Source organism: Triticum urartu, chromosome 7, assembly GCF_003073215.2.
Source record: "Triticum urartu cultivar G1812 chromosome 7, Tu2.1, whole genome shotgun sequence".
In the NCBI taxonomy this organism is placed as follows: Eukaryota; Viridiplantae; Streptophyta; class Magnoliopsida; order Poales; family Poaceae; genus Triticum; species Triticum urartu.
In genome coordinates, this window is record NC_053028.1 from 181,738,449 (window position 1) to 181,752,157 (window position 13,709).

At 45.8% G+C, this 13,709-nt stretch overlaps 1 long non-coding RNA gene and 1 pseudogene across 1 annotated transcript in view; one reads left to right on the forward strand and one right to left on the reverse strand.

Moving 5' to 3' along the window:
* Positions 1 to 5,141: 5,141 nt before the first annotated feature.
* The window catches only part of LOC125524491, a 29,136-nt gene continuing 20,568 nt past the window's right edge, over positions 5,142 to 13,709 (forward strand). Inside the window, exons 1-4 of the long non-coding RNA XR_007290770.1 lie at positions 5,142 to 5,444; positions 5,532 to 5,711; positions 11,965 to 12,397; positions 12,985 to 13,398. This is a non-coding gene — a long non-coding RNA (uncharacterized LOC125524491). The remainder of the gene's footprint in view (positions 5,445 to 5,531; positions 5,712 to 11,964; positions 12,398 to 12,984; positions 13,399 to 13,709) is intronic.
* LOC125524490 lies at positions 8,440 to 11,851 on the reverse strand (annotated as a pseudogene).

Sequence of the window (13,709 nt, forward strand, 5' to 3'; positions counted from 1 at the left end):
CGGTCGATGTGTGGAGTAATAGTAGTAGATGCAGAATCGTTTCGGTCTACTTGTCGCGGGCGTGATGCCTATATACATGATCATGCCTAGATATTCTCATAATTATTCGCTTTTCTATCAATTGCTCGATAGTAATTTGTTTACCCACCGTAATACTTATGCTCTTGAGAGAAGCCACTAGTGAAACCTATGCCCCTCTGGTCTATCTTCCATCATATTAATCTTCCAACACTTAGCTATTTCTATTACGTTTATTTTACTTCGCATCTTTATTTCTCTTTATCATAAAAATAGCAAAAATATTATCTTATCATATCTATCAGATCTCACTCTCATAAGTGACCGTGAAGGGATTGACAACCCTTTATCGCGTTGGTTGTGAGGTTCTTAGTTGTTTGTGTAGGTGCGTGGGACTCGAGCGTGATCTCCTACTGGATTGATACCTTGGTTTTCAAAAACTGAGGGAAATACTTACGCTACTTTACTGCATCACCCTTTTCTCTTCAACGGAAAACCAATGCAGTGCTCAAGAGGTAGCACGTTGCGGTGGTGGTGGCGTCTCTCCTTGGTTGTGTGGGCAGCAAGGAGCTCGGCGGCGGGGAGCCTGGCGGTGGCGGTGCTTCGGCAATGACATCTTCCAGATCGTGGTGGAGGCATGTTTTGGTGGCGGCGGACTTGGACCATGGTACCTCCAGGTGGTGCGGGAGAGTCTTCGGGCGAAAGCTTTGCGCTCCGGCGCCAACGACGGCGATGCCTGTGGGTGTCGTGTCCCTCTTGGGGGCGTTGTTGCGGTCTCTCTCTCTCCACGTCAAGGCTCTAGGTGAGAACCCCTGATTGTATCTTCGGTCTTGACGGCGGTGGCGTGTTGCGTCGTCACCCTCTTGAGGGTGTCGTCATGGAGCTTAGGTTCCCTATGGTTGCATTTCTTCGTCATCGGCGGGCGAGCTTGGATCCTATCTCGACGTTCCTTCGGCTCTGCTTGGAGTGGTCTCGACGACTCCCTATCTTTTACACATGACGTCAAGGGCATCACTCTCGGTCCTGGTTGTATGCAGGCAGGATTGGTGCTCCACGGCTCGGAGCGAGAGAGCGGGGGGTCCTCTCTGGCGACAACTTGGTGTGTGTGTTGCATCGACGTCTGGTGGTTTCTCATGGAGGCACAGTCTTTCTTCTAGTCAATAGTCTCGGGTCTGTCGTGATGGAGTGTGGGCACTCCTGTAATCTTGTTTTTAATCTTTGATCTGCTTTGTAAGGGGTCTCCCACATCACTTTGTATCGGTTGGGGCTTGTTGCTTTATTTATAAAGTGGGGCGAAAGCCTTTTTGGTAAAAATGTCCAAAACACAGATTCCACAAGTGTGTACTCGCTCCGTTCCTAAATGTTTGTCTTTCTACAGATTTCAACAAGTGGCTATATACGTAGCAAAATGAGTGAATTTACACTCTAAAATATGTCTATATACATCCGTATGTAGTACTCCCTCCGTCTGGAAATATTTGTCCTCGAAATGATTGTATCTAAACTTATTTTAGTTATAGATACATCTATTTTATCTATTTTTAAGATAAATATTTCCGGATGGAGGGAGTAGTTCATTAGAAATTAAAAAAACAAATATTTAGGACTTTGCAAGTTGCGCCCACTTGATTAGGAAACTGATATATGTGCCGATTATTTACTCGGATCGATGCACCAACTGTCTTTAAAAATATGTACTATGTATAATTTGACCGAAAACCGTTCGGTGAGTGGCCGGAGTAGTGGACTGGCAAGCAAGTGTCACTCTTCTGCAGCTGCAGCTAACCGAGCCGACTTCCCTACTTAAGTGCACGTTCTTACGAAGGCACCTATAATTAATTAAGCACATACTTAAAACAACGTCTCTGCCTATGGTCGCTATATAATACTCCCTCCGTTCCGAATTATTTATCGCAGGTATGAATGTATCTAGATATATTTTAGTTCTAGATACATCCATTTCTACGACGAGTAATTTGAAACGAAGGAAGTAGCAAGCGACGTAATCATGTACTGCTAGCTGGCCAGCGTTCGTGCATTGCATCAGCGGAGGAACCCCGTTTGCTTTTTGTAAGATGGGCATCAGAGTTTAGGGCCAGTTCTTTTGGGCGATTCTACCAGAATCGCCCCTCTCCTCAGCTTCTTCCAGAATCACCATTTCATATGTTTTTTACAATCCTAGCTAATTAGATTTTAATTAGATAAGATTATAAAAAATATATGGAATGGCGATTCTGAGAGAAGCTGGGGAGGGAGACGATTCTGAAAGAATCGCCGAAAAGTGTGCAAAACAGAATGTAGAGAAGTCTACTTCCTGATCCAAAAATTATCGGTTGACTAGCTCATTTTTTTGAACTTTTGATGAAGGCTGACTCCTTGCATTCCCTCCATAAGCTACCAGTATATCCTGGATGGTTTGCCCCTCGTCGGTTTTGGAGACAAAAAGTCCATTTCTGAAAAATCCAAGAAAATACCCGAAATTGGATGATGAGATGAGATGCCGTTGCACATACAGATGTAGCCGCCATGGTCGCCTGGTCGGCCAAACCGAAGTTAATATCAGAGGTCGGATCGACTTGATTGTTCAGTTGCAATGGAGTGTATTCTACTAGTAGTCGCGGATACGCTGTTGCAACATGCACTTTCCTTGTTTGCAACATGCGGGTGACATCTACCAAGAGCCCTTGTAACAACTCGACATATTGGCAACAGAATGATCCAATCTGAACAATTGTTACTCCTATATGCTAGGGGCGGCAGGAAAGAACTACCATGAACTTGTGCGTTGAACTAATCAACTCGCATGGCTTCTCCGGGCAACTTCATTAGGGTTTTAGGGTTAGCTCGCAAGTTGTGCCACTTGACCAGGAAAGATGTGGATTACTGTTATCGATGCAGCAACTGGATAGAGAGATTGGATAGTTTGACCAGAGGCTGATCGATGAATGGCCGGGACAGTGGGCTGACAAGTGACAATACAACAGCTAACAACTGGCATGTTTTATACACTCACTCTCGGCGCACGCAGGCATGCATGAGATAGCCTATAGTATGTTGATCATCACCGGTTGGGCTGTACGTCCGACAAAACCGCCTTTGAAACCCGTGCAAAACCGCAGTTGGTTATCCATAGTTCGTCAAGTACTATCTCCTTCCTGATTTATTATTCTCTTTTGTAATTTGCGTTAAATTTTGATCAAAGATTTAACTGATAAAATGTTAGTGCATGTTAACAAAAATTATATCATTAGATTCGTATTCGAACATAGTTTTCGATCATATATTTTTTAGTGACATGCATGAGCATTTTGTTAGTTAAATTTATGATCAAAATTTAGCATGGATTACATTGGAGACCAATAACCAGGACGGAGGTAGGATAGGCCACCAGCTCAGCAACTTGTTTTTAATACCCCACGGGGGCTCGAAAAGCGTTTGAACTCCTAGTTAATGCGACTGATGTCGCTATTCGACTAGGCATCTTCGTCCATTGCATCTTCACGTTCTACTTCCAGCGACCAGGCAGCCAGGCAACACTCATTGACATCATCCACTGCACTTAACCAGGATGTAGGCATGTGTATATTGTACTCCCTCCGTCCAAAAATATTTGTCATCAAAGGATAAAAAGGATGTATCTAGTAGTATTACTCGGACTGTTTTGGCTGAGATGGAAATTAACAAGGATTAGTTTGCTAAGCCGACCGTGCACCACGGCCAAGCATAACGATGGAGATTGGAGCAAAGGTTGTCAAACTTTTGTGGAAAATGTGAACCCGGGTAAATTTTAAGGGACATATATTGATGAATTGATCTGAATTCCGAAGTCTGGGAGAGTCTCTCTCTATGAAAGTTTGCAAAACATACCTTCTCAAGATACATCTCAAGCTTGGGCATTAGAAGATTATTAATCTTGTCGGCTTATCAAATATCTTGACTAATCAGGCGGTATTAACTAGAAATTTAGAACCAATTCCTCACCAGGACGGCGGCATTATGCTGCGTTATGGCTATCTAGGTTATAATGTGGTCTTTCTTTTCTTTTTCCTTTTCTCGTTTGAAAAATGTTTGAAACATTATATTTTTAAAATGTCCGTAAATTTGTAAAATATTCATGAAATTTATAGGTTGTGCACAATTTTTTTAAACGTGCACATAATTTACAAAATGTTCGCACAAATTGATCATCTATTCATATTTCTAGAAGGTTCAGATTTTCCAAAATAAATCTCAAAGTTTGAATACTTTACTAAATAAATAAAAACCGGACTAAAACCGTAATTGAAAAGAGCTACCCAAAACCAGTAGCGCGAGTGATATAACTGGGCCTACCTATATAGTGGACGCTCTGTGTGTTATGCCGTCATTGCTCCAAGCGTTATTAGGACGCCTCCACGCAATGACGCAAGTCGCCTCAATGGCGACTATTTAGGTGAGAAACATGTAGCTTTAGTTATTTATTACTCCCTCCATCCTAAATTATTTGTCACATAAGGGAATGTATCTAGACGTATTTTAGTTCTAGATACATCTACTTCTATCCATTTCTACGATAAGTAATTTACGACGAAGGGAGTATTTAGCAGAATTAAGATTTTTCCAAAGAAATTTAAAGAGTAAAACGTTCACATATTTAAATAAATTCATGTATATAACAGTGTTAAATATTTAGAAAGTAAAGTTCACATATTTTTTAAAAGATCATATACTCCCTCTGACCCGAATTACTTGTCTTAGATTTTTCTAGATACGTATGTATCCAGACACGCTTTATTGTTAGGTAAACCGTATATACACAAATCTAAGACAATTAATTTGGGATGGACGTAATATTAAAAAGTTCATGCAAGGGCCAAAAAGAAGTCCATGCACAAAAAATATTCATCTTATTTTAAATTCTAAAAAATGTAAGTCTACTAAATAAATAATTCTGTGTATTAAAAAATGTACATATGTTATGAGACAACGAAAATTGAAATAACAGAAATATGAAAATGAAAATGAAAAAACAGAAAAAAGTAAAAAGCAAAAAACAAAAGAAAGAAAAAAAAACCCGGCAGCCGAAGCAGTACGTAAAAGGACCGGCCCATCACCGGGCTTGGCGTCTAATTGGATGGATTTGCCTTAGCGCTCGCCTAGGATTCCCGCGGAGCCGCGCCACCTCTGTGAGTCTGTGACCTCGCCTGCCGCCATTGCCCTCCTTCCCTCTTTTTCATTGCTATATCGCCTACTGTGGAGGCGTGGAGTGCTGATTCCGGGCGGATCCGCCGTCGCCCGTGACGCCTGGAGCCGTCGCGCGACCCCCCACCACGCCCGACCTCTGCCGTCCCGGTCGTGTGCTCGTCGACGAGCCGTCCCCTCCGCTTACAGCAATGCGCGCTGAGGCGACCATAACGGCCTCACGCTCCAGGGTTCCCTCCAGGATGGTACGACCTGTATCCTCCCAGGACGCACGGTTTTTGTGGCGACTGCTTGCTCTACTGAAATGCCTGCGCGGGCCGGGTGCACTGCAGGTGTTCGACAGATTGTTCAAACGGGACAGCATGTTCGGCCGGCATGCCACAAATTTCCTCCTTGGGTCATCGTCGATGACAATCGGATGGAATCCTGTGGGGTTGGGTGTCAGTCATGGATAACTGATGGCTGCACTCGTGTTCAGTGCGATGCCTGACAGATATCTACTCGCGTTTCAGGTATGTTTGGTGTTAGTGGTTATTGTTTGTATTGTCTTGTTATATTCCCCCATCTTCACATTGCTTGAAAATGTGCATTCTGAGTGTGCTGTGTAGAAGCTAAGCATATTTAAATATTTGTGAAATGACAGAAGGTACAATAAAACTAAAACTGGCTGTGTTCAGCAGTTCTTATGACTTGATGCAATTTTTGAAGATCGTACAGAGGTTAAGAACTAATCATGATAGGTGGCGGGTTAGCCTTTAGATTTCTCGTCATGATCGATTACGCCATCATTATTGGCTCATCACATCACATATGATTCATATGAAGGCTACAAACGTAACTGCGAATGAACAGGACTAAATTAAGGTGAGATCAATTAAAAGAGCAGTAGGATGATTAAACTAGGTGTCACTTTATATCTCTGGTAAGATTACGACAGAATTGGACAAATATAATATGTTTTCATATTATAGAGTGCTGAGTCACTACAAGTTGCCTTATGTGATTCTAGTTCACCAGGCCCGTTCAACTGGGTGCCAGATCTTAATTTCCTTCTTCAAGGATCCTTTATTTCATATTTGGGCAAATTTTCCTTACCATTGGATTAGGTGAAGTCCTCTGAATTCACTATATGACTTTTGATTGAGTGCTTATGTTGGCCAACTAAGAGATGAACTTCATTTTCTGCCAAGCATTAGGGGACAGGAGGATCATGCTGAATTAAATTGAACAAAAAACAATTACATCAAATGGAAGTAAAGGGACAAGAGGGCCACGCTGAATTAAACTGAACAAAGAACAATAGTTTATTTACACCAAATGAAACAGATAAAGTGAAGTAAGTAATGCTGCCATTGTGACAGAAGGCCATAAAGATACCAGTATTGCCAGTGGTGGACCTAGGGGATTTGAGGTTTGCCGGGGTGAACTTTTACTGTACCCCATGGTGCTGCGCTGAAGGATAGATAGGGAGGGGGGATGGGGGTGCTCCTCCACAGAGGCCCAGGGCGGCCTCCCCTGCTCGCCCCTAGATCGTGTTTGGCAATACTAGGGAAAGGGAATGGGAGTTTAGGCTTGAAAAGTTGTTGGGGGTTAGGCTTGGGAAGTTGATTTTTAGTTTCAAACCCATGTTCGGTGTGTGGTGGGAATCAGTAGTGGGAATATGAGATGAAGTTATTTTCTCATCTCTATCCCGCATGAATTACCGCCCCCCCCCCCACCCCACCCGCACACACAAACAATGGATTATATGCCTCATACCCCTCAAACTCCCATTCCTACCACTAATTCCTCCAAACAAAATGCACTGCTATGGTAGGTCTGCCAGTATTGCTGGGACCAATGAAAAAGCTCGAAACCAAAGCTGCACATTACCAATTTTTATTGTTTGACAATATGTTCAATACTCAATAATTGTATACACTTGTTGGAAATGTTCAATCTTAAAAGTATATTATTTTACCTTATTTGTACAGAAGTAAAAAAAACATGATAATTTATAGACATCCCCAATATATATTGTTTGCAAAGTACATGTGAACAATAAACTGAATATCTTGAAATACATACAGCACTTGCAGTTCAAAAAGATTGAAAGCCAGATAAAGAATTGTGCGAAGCCTAAGCTTTCGGAAGACCCCCCGCTCTCCCCTTCTCTCTCGCGACCGCGTCGCCCCGCTGCGGGCGACCGGCCGCGCATCGGGCCTCCTCCCTCCAGGCTCCCCCCTTCCTTCTTCCTTCTCGTCGCCGGCGCCCGCGGCTGGCTTGGCCCTGGGGCTGCTGGTGGCGGTGGCCTCCTGGCCCTTTCCCTCCCGGTCGCTCTCCGACGCGGGCGGAGTGGCTCCGGGGGGTGCATCTAGGCGGCGGCGGGGCTCCGTGGCGCATGCAGGCGAGCTACTGGGTGGCGGCGGCGGGATCTGGCGTCGTCCGCTCGGCCCAGATCTGGGCCCTGCGGGCTGGCGGCGGGGATGGCTCCGGTGTGGCTTCTGGGAGGCGGGGGAGATGCGACGCGTGGCTGGGTGCCGGCGGCGACGACGCCAGCCTGCTGCATCGCGGCTGGCGGGGCTTAACGGGCCCGCTTCGGGCCTGGCTGGGCCAGGGGTGGCCCGGCATGCCCCGCTGCCGCGTCCGGACGGCTACCGCGACGGTGCCGGAGGCACGGGCCTCCCGCACGACGGCGGTGGAGGTGGTTCCCTCCAGCTCGGCGTCGATGTTGCTGCTCCCGTCGTGGTGAGCTTCTCTTCGGTCCTCTTGGCCTCGTGGTGGTGTTCGTAGTGAGGCGGCGTGGGTGGCGGCGCTACTGCGTTGGCGCATGGTGATGGGCGACGGTTGGGCGGTCGGTTCTGTTCGGTTGGGCGGTTGGGGTTGGAATGCGGGAGAAATCCCTGCCGGCTTCGGCCCCGACGCGGTGACACCTGCGGGTGCCACCATTCCTCCCTGGAGGGTGTCGGTGGTATCCACCCCCACCTCCCTCCGCGTGCCCGGGGAAACCCGAGTACTCGTCCGGGCAGCAGCGTCGTCGGTGTCGCATCCCTTCTTGGAGGTGCTGCTTAGTACGCGGCGGATTGGAGCCTCGGTCTGTGGTGTTTTGTTTCCGGTGGGCGCCGCGGTGGCGGGTCATCCGCGCTTTGCCAAGCTGTCGTCGTTGGCATTTGTTTCTTCTTCTTTTTCTCTTGGTGTGTTGTGCTGCTCGCCACAACGTTATCTGTACTCGGTGTTGGTTGCTTTGGAATACAAAGTGGGGGGAAACCCTTTTTCGGTAAGCCTAAGCTTTCTTGATCATTGGGGTGGTTCATGAGAATTTCCGCTGCCACATCGGCCCTTGTTGCGGAACAATGATACTGCTGCGTATGGCTGCAATATAGATCAGCACAGGAATGACCAGAGCAATGACATTCCTTGACATCTCCCACTCTCTTGTACTGCCCGCTGCGTAGGCCCCAAGGAGGCCTACCATGTCTAGCAAAATGGCAGTATGCATTGGCCACAGTGGCCAATTGTTGCTGTTCCGTGGAAGTAGCAAGACAATGACGACAATAGAAGCCATAAATGAAGTGGAGTTGCTATAGAAGAAAGCACGGTAACGGCCTTTGTCGATGTCATGGAGGATTGAGTTGCCTCCAGTATGTCCGTTGTTGTTGTTGTCCTGCCAGAGACCACCTGGTGGTTTTAGACCAGTCTGGTATGTTACACTTGCAGCCAAGTACTCACGAAGGTCCTTTTTTTCTGTTCCTGTGTCATGGGCTACCAGTTCAGAAGACTCACTGATGATGCTTTCTTGCTCAGAGGACCCATGTACTGTACCAGAGGAGGTAGATGACTGCTTATTGCTCCAGTTTTTTGGTATCCATAAAATAACCACCTGAACGGTGAGAAAGGTGAATACCGCAGCAACTAAAGTTAACACATAGATGGAGGTTCGTACATGTCGGGAGCTTCCAGCAGCATAGGCTCCCATGAGGCCAAACATGCCCACCACCATGCATACATAGAGTGCATAACACCGTATGCCCGGCTTGTATAGGGTGGGGTTCACAAGAACTATGAGAGTTACAGATGTCATGAAACTTGCTGCATTGCAGTAGAAGAATGCATTGTAACGACGACGGTAGTTATCACAAGGAGGACTGGAAATCCTGCATGATGACCAAACTTGTCATCAGCTGACCAGAAGCCACCTGGTGGGGTCAGGCCAGCTTGGTAAGTGAGTGTTGCAGCCAAGATCGCAAGCAACAGTAACATCTCGCGCCTCCTATCCAACTTATCGGGATTTTGGTGGCTTCCCACATGCTTTCTAACGTGAAGAATACTATATGAATCACCACATACACAAGGACAACACCTGCCAAGGCGACAACATAGATGGAGGTGCTTGGATCCCTATTGCTCCCTGCAGCGTATGCTGTTATGAGGCCAAACAAATCCAGTAGCATGGCTGCATGCAATGTATGGCGCTGAAGTAGAAATATACTCTGGACCATTATGATGACGACTAAGGATGCCACGAAGGCGGCTGAGTTGCTATAGAAGAACACCTTGTACCCAGTAGGATGAGTTGTGAGGAGTACTGGTTCACCACCCTTATGTCCATCCTGCTCATCTGGCCAAAGGCCGCCTGGTGGATCTAATCCAGCTTGGTAAGTCATGCTCACCACAAGAGTAGCGAGCAACATGACAAGAGAGTGATTCTTTTCCAGTACTTTGTCAGCTCCTGTATTGCTGGTAATTGCATAGATATACTGAGTTAAAATTGTATCCTAGAATTGGATTATATGGGCCAATGATAATTTCCAAGGAATAACAATACGTGGTTGCGTACCTGCTAGTGCTAGAACTTGCAGGAGTAGGAGCAAACATGCCTTTTATTTTCTTCAGCCAAGTAGAATCACGTATGGTTGTGAGTTGTGTATGGCACCATCTGTCCTTCTTTTTCATGGCTTTAGTAATAGCCAGCTGTAGAAATATGTATGCAAGAACTGCACCAGCCAGAAAAACGACATAGATGGTATTATCAGCTTCCCTGCAGCTCCCTGCAGCATAGCCCCCCACAAGGCCGATGAGCGCCACCGCTATGAAACCATACAGTGCAACAGACCTTACAGAAAAGTTCTTGCTCAGCTTCTTGTCCAGGAGCAGCACGATGATGAGCAAGGACGCAACAAATGCAGTGCTATTGCACACGAAGAATGCCTGATACCGGCTGGAGTTGTGGTCCTGCATAATTGGGTCGCTCACACGGTGGCCGTCCTGGCTGTTGCTCCAGAATCCACCAGGTGGGCCCAGTCCGGCCACGTATGTGATGGTAACCGCGAATGTTGCAAGTAGCATCAAGACCTTGTGCAGTTGTGCTCCTCTTCACGCCTGTGTCCATCAGGATCCTTGTCTTGCTTCTCAGGATCGTTGTCTTGCTTCTCAGGATCCTTGTCTTGCTTCTCAGGAGCCTTGCCTTCTGTACTCTTGGGGAATGCCCACCGGAAGGCATATGTACTCTTGGGAAATGCCCACTGGAAGGCGTATGTTACAAAGACATATATGATGTAGGCGAAGACGGAAGAGACTAACACTGAGGAGTAGATGGTTGTAAAAGCATCCCGGCAGCTTCCAGCAGCATAGGCCCCCATGAGGCCAAGTAAATCGAGCACCATGACCGCCCGCAGCACAGTTGCGCAGACACTGTTGTCCTTCGCCTCATCAAGAACAAGGAGAAGGAGGCAGGCCACAAGTGACGCCTCGAATGCAGTCGCGTTGCAGTAGTAGAACGCAAGGTACCGGTGGTAGTGCGTGTCCGGAAGGATCGGGTCGCCTGCGAAGTGTCCATCCTGTGTGTCCTGCCAGACACCCCCTGGCAGGTTGAGCCCCGCTGCATACGTCACGGTCACAACCAGAGTGGCCAGCAGTAGAAGCTGTGTCTTCAGCTGGTACTCTGTTGAAGGCTTGTTGCTGCCGGGCGGGCTGGCCAGACTTTGCTTATCTGGTTGCTCTGGATTGTGGGATGCTACTTGGTTGCTGGACGCCATTTGGCTAATTGTTGGTGGAACTGGAACACGAAGAAGACGCCTTGAGGCGGCGATGTGAAGTTGTGGTCTGTTAAGCTCTTAGTTATATAGCTGAGTGGGTCTGTATGGCACCCCCATGCTTTGGCTTGGCATGATGTTTCCCCGGAATCTGCCTGTGTGCTAATCATGCCATGACTACATCGAGTCGTCTTATTTAAATAGTTGTTCCCTTGTCTTTCCCAAGATTGTATGACAACTTAACAGGCATCAATGAACAATCTTTTCAGCTGTGCACACATGTGATCTACATACCTTTTGGCACTCTTCGTCAGTATTCACATTCAGCATCTTAATTGATCATCCTACAGCTTATTCCCATTCCAGTTACTTCCTCCCTGCATATACTGTGATTTATAAATTATTTTCTGCGAAGTTTTATCTGAACAGGTGTAAAAACGCCTTGAAATATGACTGTGTATCATCAAATTGTCCCAGAGCTTATGGGGAATAGTCAGACTACACGGGTATACTCACGCTGAACGGTGCGATGCGTGAACAGTACAATGTTTAGTTTGTGTGAACAAACAAGACTTGGCAGGAACCTTCATAGTCTTCTCTCTGACTAGGCAAGCTTCAATCATTCAAATCAACTGCAGTATGATATTCCATGGTTACATAAGGAGACTATATAATTCTTTCTATTATAACTTACTTGCGTTGCATTAGCCAGTGCAACATGTCATGATGCTGATGAATGAAATATGTTATGCAGGAGGCTGTTGGCGTAATGCTTGGCACAAGCTGGCATTTCTGGAGCGACCATGTTTGGAAGCGATGCTGCCAGGATGACGCCGCAGTTCCATCTCTGCCGTAAATAAGGTGACCGGTGTGAACCCACCAGCAGAAACTCCCTCCCACACCCTTGGAGCAGAATGGTTGCAATTGCCACATAAGGCGATGAAGTACCATGCAGTATCACAGAGACCAATGAAGAAGCTCGATAGCTTGGCATAAGCAAATGACACTGCTTCACTATCTGTTAATTGTGGCATGAATCCATCAATTACTTTTGTTTAGAGGTTTATTCCATTATCTCTCCCAGGCTTGTATGCAACTGAACAAGCATTTGTCAGCTGTGGACTTGAAGTAGTGAATGTTCACACTCCAGGTTTCAGCTGACCATGCTGCAGTTTATTTACATCCAGGTAATTTTTTTCCTGCATATACTCGCAATACTTGTTTTATTCTGAGAGTTTATTGGAACAAATGTAAAACTTCCTTAAAATATTACTTTGTATCATCATTAGCCTAATCACAGAGCTAATGATGAAATGATGAATAGTCAATAGTCATTAGCCTTGTCATGCCAAATGCAGAGTGCGGTTGTGTGTACAGGGTAATGCTTTGTTTATGTGACCAAGACAAGACTCTGGGAGTGGGAGATGCTCATTCCATGCAGCTCCCTTGTAGGAGCTGTATGCCAATACATAAACATCACCCATACCCAAGTTGGAGTTAGAAATGTAGGCATGCTTATCTTGTCTTTGACTAACGAGCAGCTTCAATCATTCATATCAACTGCCATATATAATCCCATAATTGCATAAGGAGACTAAGCTAGTTCTTTGTATAATGTTTAGTTCCATTGTCTGAGGACAGTGCAACATGTCATGATGCTGACAAATTAAATAGCATTATATAGGAGGCTGTTGGTGTAAGGCTTGGCATAAGCTAGCATTTGTGATGGAACACGTATGGGGAATGACTTGGTTTGTGTTTGACGAACTGCCAGGATGGACTGCACATGTGGTTCTCAGTGAAGTGCCTCTTGGAGGTTATATGCTTTTATGGAGTCTTGTGCAAGATCAATCATTCTGGGTCTGCAGATCGTAATCCCATGGCTTGCTGATCTATCCTATGGTGGATTGTGCACAGCTGCATTTCAGTAGAATACCCGAGGTACATGTTATGCCTGGTACTTGTCTGGCCTTAGAGGGTTCTCAAGTCATTCTGTCCATCATGGTTCATCATGCTGCTTGAACATGTTTTTTTGTTGTGACGTTGGGATTTCTTAAATATTTACCAAGAAAATTCCAACAAAACAAAGTAGTTGAAGGTCCTCGTTATTTGACATGGCAAGGGACAAAACTGGAGCACAAAGTAATGCAACTTGCATGTGGTGGAAATTTCTATTGTCGTAGCAAAGGTGAGCTGGTCTTTGGCCCATTAGAATTTCCAGTTCTGTTATGCTACAATGCAACTTGTATTCGTCAGGATACATAAAATGAATTCTGTGCTTGCATATTTGTGCTACTTAAATAAGATGTCAAACCCGGTATATATGGCTTCTAGAAATAAGTGGTTAAAAAGATACATTTTCTGCGAGGAAAACGAATAATATGTGTGGCAAATATTAGTGTGCGGACCCGAATTAGTAAACAGCACTCACACCCATGTTGGAGTTAGAAATGTAGGCACATTTATCATCTGTCTGACCAGCGAGCTTCAATCATTCAT